Source organism: Ursus americanus, chromosome 6 (assembly GCF_024610735.1).
Source record: "Ursus americanus isolate L20-20 chromosome 6, mUrsAme1.1.p, whole genome shotgun sequence".
Taxonomy (NCBI): Eukaryota; Metazoa; Chordata; class Mammalia; order Carnivora; family Ursidae; genus Ursus; species Ursus americanus.
In genome coordinates this window covers 65,382,841-65,395,340 of record NC_142132.1, presented here as the reverse complement: position 1 = coordinate 65,395,340, position 12,500 = coordinate 65,382,841, and the positions used below count along the sequence as shown (strand labels likewise).

General features: G+C 69.8%; 7 non-coding genes across 7 annotated transcripts in view; all 7 read left to right on the top strand.

The window, feature by feature from the left end:
• The window catches only part of LOC148109969 (5S ribosomal RNA), a 119-nt gene extending 21 nt beyond the window's left edge, over window positions 1–98 (top strand). Inside the window, exon 1 of the ribosomal RNA XR_015725054.1 lies at window positions 1–98. This exon is cut by the window's left edge and continues 21 nt beyond it. This is a non-coding gene — a ribosomal RNA (5S ribosomal RNA).
• A 1,935-nt stretch (window positions 99–2,033) lies between these two features.
• LOC148109968 (5S ribosomal RNA) lies at window positions 2,034–2,152 on the top strand. Its single transcript, XR_015725015.1, has one exon. It is a non-coding gene; the product is annotated as a 5S ribosomal RNA (ribosomal RNA).
• A 1,934-nt stretch (window positions 2,153–4,086) lies between these two features.
• Window positions 4,087–4,205, top strand: LOC148109967 (5S ribosomal RNA). The gene has a single exon (XR_015725053.1). It is a non-coding gene; the product is annotated as a 5S ribosomal RNA (ribosomal RNA).
• A 1,933-nt stretch (window positions 4,206–6,138) lies between these two features.
• Window positions 6,139–6,257, top strand: LOC148109966 (5S ribosomal RNA). Its single transcript, XR_015725014.1, has one exon. It is a non-coding gene; the product is annotated as a 5S ribosomal RNA (ribosomal RNA).
• A 1,926-nt stretch (window positions 6,258–8,183) lies between these two features.
• LOC148109965 (5S ribosomal RNA) lies at window positions 8,184–8,302 on the top strand. Its single transcript, XR_015725013.1, has one exon. It is a non-coding gene; the product is annotated as a 5S ribosomal RNA (ribosomal RNA).
• Window positions 8,303–10,233: 1,931 nt separating this feature from the next.
• LOC148109964 (5S ribosomal RNA) lies at window positions 10,234–10,352 on the top strand. Its single transcript, XR_015725012.1, has one exon. It is a non-coding gene; the product is annotated as a 5S ribosomal RNA (ribosomal RNA).
• A 1,934-nt stretch (window positions 10,353–12,286) lies between these two features.
• On the top strand, window positions 12,287–12,405 carry LOC148109963 (5S ribosomal RNA). The gene has a single exon (XR_015725011.1). It is a non-coding gene; the product is annotated as a 5S ribosomal RNA (ribosomal RNA).
• The last annotated feature ends 95 nt before the right edge of the window (window positions 12,406–12,500 follow it).

Below are 12,500 nucleotides of genomic sequence, written 5' to 3'. Positions count from 1 at the left end.
AACGCCCCCGATCTCGTCTGATCTCGGAAGCTAAGCAGGGTCGGGCCTGGTTAGTACTTGGATGGGAGACCGCCTGGGAATACCGGGTGCTGTAGGCTTTTCTCCTTTTCTTTTCCTTTCCTTGCCCTTCGCCCTCCCTTCCACTCCCTCTGCCGCCAGCGGCCCGCCCCCCCAACCTTGCCCAACCCGGCTCCATTCAAACCCCACGTGCCCCCACCTCACCACAGGCCATGCGTGGTGGGCCCGACCCGCTCGCCACACGCCACACGCCACACGCGCAGCGCAACGCGGAACCCTGGCCCTCTGCGGGTGCCCGTGGCACAGCCAGGCGCCCACAGCCCAGCCCTTCCACCTCCAAGCCCCAGGAACGCCCACAGCCTATCCCGGGGTGCGGGCTGGGGGCTGGTGTGCAGGGCGGTGGGCGCTCAGGGGGCGGCGCGAGCGGAGGCGGAGGCGGCGGAGGGGGGTGGAGGGAAAGCGGCCCGGGTGAGAGGAACCGCGGGAGCCCCGGGCGGGCCGTGACCCCGCCTCTGCAGGCGTGCGCTCCCTGGGTTCTCGGCCTCCTCCCTGCCTCCGGGCCCTCTCCTCTCCCGAGCCCCTAGCAGTTCGCTTGGGCCGCCCGCCCACCGCAGCGCCCCGGGCCAACCGCCTGCCGGCCCCGCCTCCTGCCTGGGCCCGCCTACACCTTCTCCCCACCAGCCCTGGGCTGCGCTCCCGCCAGAAGGGCATGGCCCTCCTTCGCACCGGTCACCGTCCCTTTGCCCCTAGGCCCGGGCGTCCGTGCTCCGTGCGCACAGGACACGAGATGGCCAACCGCCCGGGGCCTCAGGCCCCGTGGGCACCCGACTCCGCACCCCGTCTCAGCGGAACAGCGAGGCTCGCTCCCTCAGCGAGACCCCGGGGCGCCCCGCACCACGGCCACAAGGGCCACCAGAAAATAAAGGACGGGGCAAAAGAAAGAATGCCTCGCACGCCCCCACGCCAGAGGGGTGCTGGGCAGGAATGGCCGCCCATCGGGATTCCCGCCACCTGGGCTGCAAGTCCTCGGGCTCCGAGGGAGGGCTCCTATGGCAGCTCCAGGGCGCGGCCGCCTTGCCCTAAGCGCGCCCAAGCGCGACCGCCCTCCCGCGGGCTAGCTGCCGCGCCCACACAGCGTCCTGTGTGTCCCTGTGTGTGGGTGTGTGTCACCTGTGTGCACCTGGGTCTCTGTCCCTGTCCCTGTCCCCGTCCGCATCCGGGTCGGGGTCTGCGTGTCTGTGCTGGGGTGTGAGAGGGTCTGTGTGTTGGATAATCTAATCTCTCTCTCTCTTTCTCTCTGTCACACACACAGACACACACACACACACACACAGAGACACACAGACACACACACACACACACACACACACACACACACACACACACTCTGTCCCTCCCCGTCTCTCCCGTCCAGTGTGTCCCCTAAGTGTTCCCCCACTCCGTGTCTCTCTGTCTTTCCCTGTGTGTCTGTGTGTCTGCGTATTGCGAGCCGGCCCCTGGTGTCTCTCGATCAGGTCCTGGTGTCGCTGGGTGGGGAGGGGAAGGGTGGCGGAGGAAGGGCCACGGGGTTGGGATGGTGATGATGGTCTGTGGTGGCGCCCGAGGCTTCCGGTGGGCTTTGAGCCCGGCGGCGGGGAGAGGAGGAAAGGCCAGTGGGCGGGTTGTGCTCCCCGCGGAGGGCGGGGGGGTTGGGGGCGCTCTGAGAACACCTCGGGCCTCGCCCCCGGCGCCCCGACCCACCCCGTTGCCATCCCGGGAGCCAAGCGGCGGCGCGGCAGGAGAGTCCCGGGACGGGAGAGCGCGCGGACTTCCGCGGCTCCAGGGTGCCGGAGGCATCTTGTCCCCTGGGCGTGCTGGCAGGCAGGCAGGCAGGCAGGCAGGCAGGCAGGCACCAGGCACAGGCCAGGCGAGGAGGGCTGACAATCGCTCGGCAGGGGCTGGGCTGGGGCTGGGGCTGGGGCTGGGGCTGGGAGGGGCGGAGCAGGCTCTTGGGGCACCGAGCGGCAGCCACAGGCGTCTACGGCCATACCACCCTGAACGCGCCCGATCTCGTCTGATCTCGGAAGCTAAGCAGGGTCGGGCCTGGTTAGTACTTGGATGGGAGACCGCCTGGGAATACCGGGTGCTGTAGGCTTTTCTCCTTTTCTTTTCCTTTCCTTGCCCTTCGCCCTCCCTTCCACTCCCTCTGCCGCCAGCGGCCCGCCCCCCCAACCTTGCCCAACCCGGCTCCATTCAAACCCCACGTGCCCCCACCTCACCACAGGCCATGCGTGGTGGGCCCGACCCGCTCGCCACACGCCACACGCCACACGCGCAGCGCAACGCGGAACCCTGGCCCTCTGCGGGTGCCCGTGGCACAGCCAGGCGCCCACAGCCCAGCCCTTCCACCTCCAAGCCCCAGGAACGCCCACAGCCTATCCCGGGGTGCGGGCTGGGGGCTGGTGTGCAGGGCGGTGGGCGCTCAGGGGGCGGCGCGAGCGGAGGCGGAGGCGGCGGAGGGGGGTGGAGGGAAAGCGGCCCGGGTGAGAGGAACCGCGGGAGCCCCGGGCGGGCCGTGACCCCGCCTCTGCAGGCGTGCGCTCCCTGGGTTCTCGGCCTCCTCCCTGCCTCCGGGCCCTCTCCTCTCCCGAGCCCCTAGCAGTTCGCTTGGGCCGCCCGCCCACCGCAGCGCCCCGGGCCAACCGCCTGCCGGCCCCGCCTCCTGCCTGGGCCCGCCTACACCTTCTCCCCACCAGCCCTGGGCTGCGCTCCCGCCAGAAGGGCATGGCCCTCCTTCGCACCGGTCACCGTCCCTTTGCCCCTGGGCCCGGGCGTCCGTGCTCCGTGCGCACAGGACACGAGATGGCCAACCGCCCGGGGCCTCAGGCCCCGTGGGCACCCGACTCCGCGCCCCGTCTCAGCGGAACAGCGAGGCTCGCTCCCTCAGCGAGACCCCGGGGCGCCCCGCACCACGGCCACAAGGGCCACCAGAAAATAAAGGACGGGGCAAAAGAAAGAATGCCTCGCACGCCCCCACGCCAGAGGGGTGCTGGGCAGGAATGGCCGCCCATCGGGATTCCCGCCACCTGGGCTGCAAGTCCTCGGGCTCCGAGGGAGGGCTCCTATGGCAGCTCCAGGGCGCGGCCGCCTTGCCCAAAGCGCGCCCAAGCGCGACCGCCCTCCCGTGGGCTAGCTGCCGCGCCCACACAGCGTCCTGTGTGTCCCTGTGTGTGGGTGTGTGTCACCTGTGTGCACCTGGGTCTCTGTCCCTGTCCCTGTCCCCGTCCGCATCCGGGTCGGGGTCTGCGTGTCTGTGCTGGGGTGTGAGAGGGTCTGTGTGTTGGATAATCTAATCTCTCTCTCTCTTTCTCTCTGTCACACACACAGACACACACACACACACACACACAGAGACACACAGACACACACACACACACACACACACACACACACACACTCTGTCCCTCCCCGTCTCTCCCGTCCAGTGTGTCCCCTAAGTGTTCCCCCACTCCGTGTCTCTCTGTCTTTCCCTGTGTCTGTGTGTCTGCGTATTGCGAGCCGGCCCCTGGTGTCTCTCGATCAGGTCCTGGTGTCGCTGGGTGGGGAGGGGAAGGGTGGCGGAGGAAGGGCCACGGGGTTGGGATGGTGATGATGGTCTGTGGTGGCGCCCGAGGCTTCCGGTGGGCTTTGAGCCCGGCGGCGGGTAGAGGAGGAAAGGCCAGTGGGCGGGTTGTGCTCCCCGCGGAGGGCGGGGGGGTTGGGGGGCGCTCTGAGAACACCTCGGGCCTCGCCCCCGGCGCCCCGACCCACCCCGTTGCCATCCCGGGAGCCAAGCGGCGGCGCGGCAGGAGAGTCCCGGGACGGGAGAGCGCGCGGACTTCCGCGGCTACAGGGTGCCGGAGGCATCTTGTCCCCTGGGCGTGCTGGCAGGCAGGCAGGCAGGCAGGCAGGCAGGCAGGCAGGCACCAGGCACAGGCCAGGCGAGGAGGGCTGACAATCGCTCGGCAGGGGCTGGGCTGGGGCTGGGGCTGGGGCTGGGGCTGGGAGGGGCGGAGCAGGCTCTTGGGGCACCGAGCGGCAGCCACAGGCGTCTACGGCCATACCACCCTGAACGCCCCCGATCTCGTCTGATCTCGGAAGCTAAGCAGGGTCGGGCCTGGTTAGTACTTGGATGGGAGACCGCCTGGGAATACCGGGTGCTGTAGGCTTTTCTCCTTTTCTTTTCCTTTCCTTGCCCTTCGCCCTCCCTTCCACTCCCTCTGCCGCCAGCGGCCCGCCCCCCCAACCTTGCCCAACCCGGCTCCATTCAAACCCCACGTGCCCCCACCTCACCACAGGCCATGCGTGGTGGGCCCGACCCGCTCGCCACACGCCACACGCCACACGCGCAGCGCAACGCGGAACCCTGGCCCTCTGCGGGTGCCCGTGGCACAGCCAGGCGCCCACAGCCCAGCCCTTCCACCTCCAAGCCCCAGGAACGCCCACAGCCTATCCCGGGGTGCGGGCTGGGGGCTGGTGTGCAGGGCGGTGGGCGCTCAGGGGGCGGCGCGAGCGGAGGCGGAGGCGGCGGAGGGGGGTGGAGGGAAAGCGGCCCGGGTGAGAGGAACCGCGGGAGCCCCGGGCGGGCCGTGACCCCGCCTCTGCAGGCGTGCGCTCCCTGGGTTCTCGGCCTCCTCCCTGCCTCCGGGCCCTCTCCTCTCCCGAGCCCCTAGCAGTTCGCTTGGGCCGCCCGCCCACCGCAGCGCCCCGGGCCAACCGCCTGCCGGCCCCGCCTCCTGCCTGGGCCCGCCTACACCTTCTCCCCACCAGCCCTGGGCTGCGCTCCCGCCAGAAGGGCATGGCCCTCCTTCGCACCGGTCACCGTCCCTTTGCCCCTAGGCCCGGGCGTCCGTGCTCCGTGCGCACAGGACACGAGATGGCCAACCGCCCGGGGCCTCAGGCCCCGTGGGCACCCGACTCCGCACCCCGTCTCAGCGGAACAGCGAGGCTCGCTCCCTCAGCGAGACCCCGGGGCGCCCCGCACCACGGCCACAAGGGCCACCAGAAAATAAAGGACGGGGCAAAAGAAAGAATGCCTCGCACGCCCCCACGCCAGAGGGGTGCTGGGCAGGAATGGCCGCCCATCGGGATTCCCGCCACCTGGGCTGCAAGTCCTCGGGCTCCGAGGGAGGGCTCCTATGGCAGCTCCAGGGCGCGGCCGCCTTGCCCTAAGCGCGCCCAAGCGCGACCGCCCTCCCGCGGGCTAGCTGCCGCGCCCACACAGCGTCCTGTGTGTCCCTGTGTGTGGGTGTGTGTCACCTGTGTGCACCTGGGTCTCTGTCCCTGTCCCTGTCCCCGTCCGCATCCGGGTCGGGGTCTGCGTGTCTGTGCTGGGGTGTGAGAGGGTCTGTGTGTTGGATAATCTAATCTCTCTCTCTCTTTCTCTCTGTCACACACACAGACACACACACACACACACACAGAGACACACAGACACACACACACACACACACACACACACACACACACTCTGTCCCTCCCCGTCTCTCCCGTCCAGTGTGTCCCCTAAGTGTTCCCCCACTCCGTGTCTCTCTGTCTTTCCCTGTGTGTCTGTGTGTCTGCGTATTGCGAGCCGGCCCCTGGTGTCTCTCGATCAGGTCCTGGTGTCGCTGGGTGGGGAGGGGAAGGGTGGCGGAGGAAGGGCCACGGGGTTGGGATGGTGATGATGGTCTGTGGTGGCGCCCGAGGCTTCCGGTGGGCTTTGAGCCCGGCGGCGGGGAGAGGAGGAAAGGCCAGTGGGCGGGTTGTGCTCCCCGCGGAGGGCGGGGGGGTTGGGGGCGCTCTGAGAACACCTCGGGCCTCGCCCCCGGCGCCCCGACCCACCCCGTTGCCATCCCGGGAGCCAAGCGGCGGCGCGGCAGGAGAGTCCCGGGACGGGAGAGCGCGCGGACTTCCGCGGCTCCAGGGTGCCGGAGGCATCTTGTCCCCTGGGCGTGCTGGCAGGCAGGCAGGCAGGCAGGCAGGCACCAGGCACAGGCCAGGCGAGGAGGGCTGACAATCGCTCGTCAGGGGCTGGGCTGGGGCTGGGGCTGGGGCTGGGGCTGGGGCTGGGGCTGGGAGGGGCGGAGCAGGCTCTTGGGGCACCGAGCGGCAGCCACAGGCGTCTACGGCCATACCACCCTGAACGCGCCCGATCTCGTCTGATCTCGGAAGCTAAGCAGGGTCGGGCCTGGTTAGTACTTGGATGGGAGACCGCCTGGGAATACCGGGTGCTGTAGGCTTTTCTCCTTTTCTTTTCCTTTCCTTGCCCTTCGCCCTCCCTTCCACTCCCTCTGCCGCCAGCGGCCCGCCCCCCCAACCTTGCCCAACCCGGCTCCATTCAAACCCCACGTGCCCCCACCTCACCACAGGCCATGCGTGGTGGGCCCGACCCGCTCGCCACACGCCACACGCCACACGCGCAGCGCAACGCGGAACCCTGGCCCTCTGCGGGTGCCCGTGGCACAGCCAGGCGCCCACAGCCCAGCCCTTCCACCTCCAAGCCCCAGGAACGCCCACAGCCTATCCCGGGGTGCGGGCTGGGGGCTGGTGTGCAGGGCGGTGGGCGCTCAGGGGGCGGCGCGAGCGGAGGCGGAGGCGGCGGAGGGGGGTGGAGGGAAAGCGGCCCGGGCGAGAGGAACCGCGGGAGCCCCGGGCGGGCCGTGACCCCGCCTCTGCAGGCGTGCGCTCCCTGGGTTCTCGGCCTCCTCCCTGCCTCCGGGCCCTCTCCTCTCCCGAGCCCCTAGCAGTTCGCTTGGGCCGCCCGCCCACCGCAGCGCCCCGGGCCAACCGCCTGCCGGCCCCGCCTCCTGCCTGGGCCCGCCTACACCTTCTCCCCACCAGCCCTGGGCTGCGCTCCCGCCAGAAGGGCATGGCCCTCCTTCGCACCGGTCACCGTCCCTTTGCCCCTGGGCCCGGGCGTCCGTGCTCCGTGCGCACAGGACACGAGATGGCCAACCGCCCGGGGCCTCAGGCCCCGTGGGCACCCGACTCCGCGCCCCGTCTCAGCGGAACAGCGAGGCTCGCTCCCTCAGCGAGACCCCGGGGCGCCCCGCACCACGGCCACAAGGGCCACCAGAAAATAAAGGACGGGGCAAAAGAAAGAATGCCTCGCACGCCCCCACGCCAGAGGGGTGCTGGGCAGGAATGGCCGCCCATCGGGATTCCCACCACCTGGGCTGCAAGTCCTCGGGCTCCGAGGGAGGGCTCCTATGGCAGCTCCAGGGCGCGGCCGCCTTGCCCAAAGCGCGCCCAAGCGCGACCGCCCTCCCGTGGGCTAGCTGCCGCGCCCACACAGCGTCCTGTGTGTCCCTGTGTGTGGGTGTGTGTCACCTGTGTGCACCTGGGTCTCTGTCCCTGTCCCTGTCCCCGTCCGCATCCGGGTCGGGGTCTGCGTGTCTGTGCTGGGGTGTGAGAGGGTCTGTGTGTTGGATAATCTAATCTCTCTCTCTCTTTCTGTCACACCCACAGACACACACACACACACACACAGAGACACACAGACACACACACACACACACACACACACACACTCTGTCCCTCCCCGTCTCTCCCGTCCAGTGTGTCCCCTAAGTGTTCCCCCACTCCGTGTCTCTCTGTCTTTCCCTGTGTGTCTGTGTGTCTGCGTATTGCGAGCCGGCCCCTGGTGTCTCTCGATCAGGTCCTGGTGTCGCTGGGTGGGGAGGGGAAGGGTGGCGGAGGAAGGGCCACGGGGTTGGGATGGTGATGATGGTCTGTGGTGGCGCCCGAGGCTTCCGGTGGGCTTTGAGCCCGGCGGCGGGGAGAGGAGGAAAGGCCAGTGGGCGGGTTGTGCTCCCCGCGGAGGGCGGGGGGGTTGGGGGGCGCTCTGAGAACACCTCGGGCCTCGCCCCCGGCGCCCCGACCCACCCCGTTGCCATCCCGGGAGCCAAGCGGCGGCGCGGCAGGAGAGTCCCGGGACGGGAGAGCGCGCGGACTTCCGCGGCTCCAGGGTGCCGGAGGCATCTTGTCCCCTGGGCGTGCTGGCAGGCAGGCAGGCAGGCAGGCAGGCAGGCAGGCACCAGGCACAGGCCAGGCGAGGAGGGCTGACAATCGCTCGGCAGGGGCTGGGCTGGGGCTGGGGCTGGGGCTGGGGCTGGGGCTGGGAGGGGCGGAGCAGGCTCTTGGGGCACCGAGCGGCAGCCACAGGCGTCTACGGCCATACCACCCTGAACGCGCCCGATCTCGTCTGATCTCGGAAGCTAAGCAGGGTCGGGCCTGGTTAGTACTTGGATGGGAGACCGCCTGGGAATACCGGGTGCTGTAGGCTTTTCTCCTTTTCTTTTCCTTTCCTTGCCCTTCGCCCTCCCTTCCACTCCCTCTGCCGCCAGCGGCCCGCCCCCCCAACCTTGCCCAACCCGGCTCCATTCAAACCCCACGTGCCCCCACCTCACCACAGGCCATGCGTGGTGGGCCCGACCCGCTCGCCACACGCCACACGCCACACGCGCAGCGCAACGCGGAACCCTGGCCCTCTGCGGGTGCCCGTGGCACAGCCAGGCGCCCACAGCCCAGCCCTTCCACCTCCAAGCCCCAGGAACGCCCACAGCCTATCCCGGGGTGCGGGCTGGGGGCTGGTGTGCAGGGCGGTGGGCGCTCAGGGGGCGGCGCGAGCGGAGGCGGAGGCGGCGGAGGAGGGTGGAGGGAAAGCGGCCCGGGCGAGAGGAACCGCGGGAGCCCCGGGCGGGCCGTGACCCCGCCTCTGCAGGCGTGCGCTCCCTGGGTTCTCGGCCTCCTCCCTGCCTCCGGGCCCTCTCCTCTCCCGAGCCCCTAGCAGTTCGCTTGGGCCGCCCGCCCACCGCAGCGCCCCGGGCCAACCACCTGCCGGCCCCGCCTCCTGCCTGGGCCCGCCTACACCTTCTCCCCACCAGCCCTGGGCTGCGCTCCCGCCAGAAGGGCATGGCCCTCCTTCGCACCGGTCACCGTCCCTTTGCCCCTGGGCCCGGGCGTCCGTGCTCCGTGCGCACAGGACACGAGATGGCCAACCGCCCGGGGCCTCAGGCCCCGTGGGCACCCGACTCCGCGCCCCGTCTCAGCGGAACAGCGAGGCTCGCTCCCTCAGCGAGACCCCGGGGCGCCCCGCACCACGGCCACAAGGGCCACCAGAAAATAAAGGACGGGGCAAAAGAAAGAATGCCTCGCACGCCCCCCACGCCAGAGGGGTGCTGGGCAGGAATGGCCGCCCATCGGGATTCCCGCCACCTGGGCTGCAAGTCCTCGGGCTCCGAGGGAGGGCTCCTATGGCAGCTCCAGGGCGCGGCCGCCTTGCCCAAAGCGCGCCCAAGCGCGACCGCCCTCCCGTGGGCTAGCTGCCGCGCCCACACAGCGTCCTGTGTGTCCCTGTGTGTGGGTGTGTGTCACCTGTGTGCACCTGGGTCTCTGTCCCTGTCCCCGTCCGCATCCGGGTCGGGGTCTGCGTGTCTGTGCTGGGGTGTGAGAGGGTCTGTGTGTTGGATAATCTAATCTCTCTCTCTCTTTCTCTCTGTCACACACACAGACACACACACACACACACACAGAGACACACAGACACACAGACACACACACACACACACACACACACACTCTGTCCCTCCCCGTCTCTCCCGTCCAGTGTGTCCCCTAAGTGTTCCCCCACTCCGTGTCTCTCTGTCTTTCCCTGTGTGTCTGTGTGTCTGCGTATTGCGAGCCGGCCCCTGGTGTCTCTCGATCAGGTCCTGGTGTCGCTGGGTGGGGAGGGGAAGGGTGGCGGAGGAAGGGCCACGGGGTTGGGATGGTGATGATGGTCTGTGGTGGCGCCCGAGGCTTCCGGTGGGCTTTGAGCCCGGCGGCGGGGAGAGGAGGAAAGGCCAGTGGGCGGGTTGTGCTCCCCGCGGAGGGCGGGGGGGTTGGGGGGCGCTCTGAGAACACCTCGGGCCTCGCCCCCGGCGCCCCGACCCACCCCGTTGCCATCCCGGGAGCCAAGCGGCGGCGCGGCAGGAGAGTCCCGGGACGGGAGAGCGCGCGGACTTCCGCGGCTCCAGGGTGCCGGAGGCATCTTGTCCCCTGGGCGTGCTGGCAGGCAGGCAGGCAGGCAGGCAGGCAGGCAGGCACCAGGCACAGGCCAGGCGAGGAGGGCTGACAATCGCTCGGCAGGGGCTGGGCTGGGGCTGGGGCTGGGGCTGGGGCTGGGGCTGGGAGGGGCGGAGCAGGCTCTTGGGGCACCGAGCGGCAGCCACAGGCGTCTACGGCCATACCACCCTGAACGCGCCCGATCTCGTCTGATCTCGGAAGCTAAGCAGGGTCGGGCCTGGTTAGTACTTGGATGGGAGACCGCCTGGGAATACCGGGTGCTGTAGGCTTTTCTCCTTTTCTTTTCCTTTCCTTGCCCTTCGCCCTCCCTTCCACTCCCTCTGCCGCCAGCGGCCCGCCCCCCCAACCTTGCCCAACCCGGCTCCATTCAAACCCCACGTGCCCCCACCTCACCACAGGCCATGCGTGGTGGGCCCGACCCGCTCGCCACACGCCACACGCCACACGCGCAGCGCAACGCGGAACCCTGGCCCTCTGCGGGTGCCCGTGGCACAGCCAGGCGCCCACAGCCCAGCCCTTCCACCTCCAAGCCCCAGGAACGCCCACAGCCTATCCCGGGGTGCGGGCTGGGGGCTGGTGTGCAGGGCGGTGGGCGCTCAGGGGGCGGCGCGAGCGGAGGCGGAGGCGGCGGAGGGGGGTGGAGGGAAAGCGGCCCGGGCGAGAGGAACCGCGGGAGCCCCGGGCGGGCCGTGACCCCGCCTCTGCAGGCGTGCGCTCCCTGGGTTCTCGGCCTCCTCCCTGCCTCCGGGCCCTCTCCTCTCCCGAGCCCCTAGCAGTTCGCTTGGGCCGCCCGCCCACCGCAGCGCCCCGGGCCAACCGCCTGCCGGCCCCGCCTCCTGCCTGGGCCCGCCTACACCTTCTCCCCACCAGCCCTGGGCTGCGCTCCCGCCAGAAGGGCATGGCCCTCCTTCGCACCGGTCACCGTCCCTTTGCCCCTGGGCCCGGGCGTCCGTGCTCCGTGCGCACAGGACACGAGATGGCCAACCGCCCGGGGCCTCAGGCCCCGTGGGCACCCGACTCCGCGCCCCGTCTCAGCGGAACAGCGAGGCTCGCTCCCTCAGCGAGACCCCGGGGCGCCCCGCACCACGGCCACAAGGGCCACCAGAAAATAAAGGACGGGGCAAAAGAAAGAATGCCTCGCACGCCCCCACGCCAGAGGGGTGCTGGGCAGGAATGGCCGCCCATCGGGATTCCCGCCACCTGGGCTGCAAGTCCTCGGGCTCCGAGGGAGGGCTCCTATGGCAGCTCCAGGGCGCGGCCGCCTTGCCCAAAGCGCGCCCAAGCGCGACCGCCCTCCCGTGGGCTAGCTGCCGCGCCCACACAGCGTCCTGTGTGTCCCTGTGTGTGGGTGTGTGTCACCTGTGTGCACCTGGGTCTCTGTCCCTGTCCCTGTCCCCGTCCGCATCCGGGTCGGGGTCTGCGTGTCTGTGCTGGGGTGTGAGAGGGTCTGTGTGTTGGATAATCTAATCTCTCTCTCTCTTTCTCTCTGTCACACACACAGACACACACACACACACACACACACAGAGACACACAGACACACACACACACACACACACACACACACACACACACACACACTCTGTCCCTCCCCGTCTCTCCCGTCCAGTGTGTCCCCTAAGTGTTCCCCCACTCCGTGTCTCTCTGTCTTTCCCTGTGTGTCTGTGTGTCTGCGTATTGCGAGCCGGCCCCTGGTGTCTCTCGATCAGGTCCTGGTGTCGCTGGGTGGGGAGGGGAAGGGTGGCGGAGGAAGGGCCACGGGGTTGGGATGGTGATGATGGTCTGTGGTGGCGCCCGAGGCTTCCGGTGGGCTTTGAGCCCGGCGGCGGGGAGAGGAGGAAAGGCCAGTGGGCGGGTTGTGCTCCCCGCGGAGGGCGGGGGGGTTGGGGGGCGCTCTGAGAACACCTCGGGCCTCGCCCCCGGCGCCCCGACCCACCCCGTTGCCATCCCGGGAGCCAAGCGGCGGCGCGGCAGGAGAGTCCCGGGACGGGAGAGCGCGCGGACTTCCGCGGCTCCAGGGTGCCGGAGGCATCTTGTCCCCTGGGCGTGCTGGCAGGCAGGCAGGCAGGCAGGCAGGCACCAGGCACAGGCCAGGCGAGGAGGGCTGACAATCGCTCGGCAGGGGCTGGGCTGGGGCTGGGGCTGGGGCTGGGGCTGGGAGGGGCGGAGCAGGCTCTTGGGGCACCGAGCGGCAGCCACAGGCGTCTACGGCCATACCACCCTGAACGCGCCCGATCTCGTCTGATCTCGGAAGCTAAGCAGGGTCGGGCCTGGTTAGTACTTGGATGGGAGACCGCCTGGGAATACCGGGTGCTGTAGGCTTTTCTCCTTTTCTTTTCCTTTCCTTGCCCTTCGCCCTCCCTTCCACTCCCTCTGCCGCCAGCGGCCCGCCCCCCCAACCTTGCCCAACCCGGCTC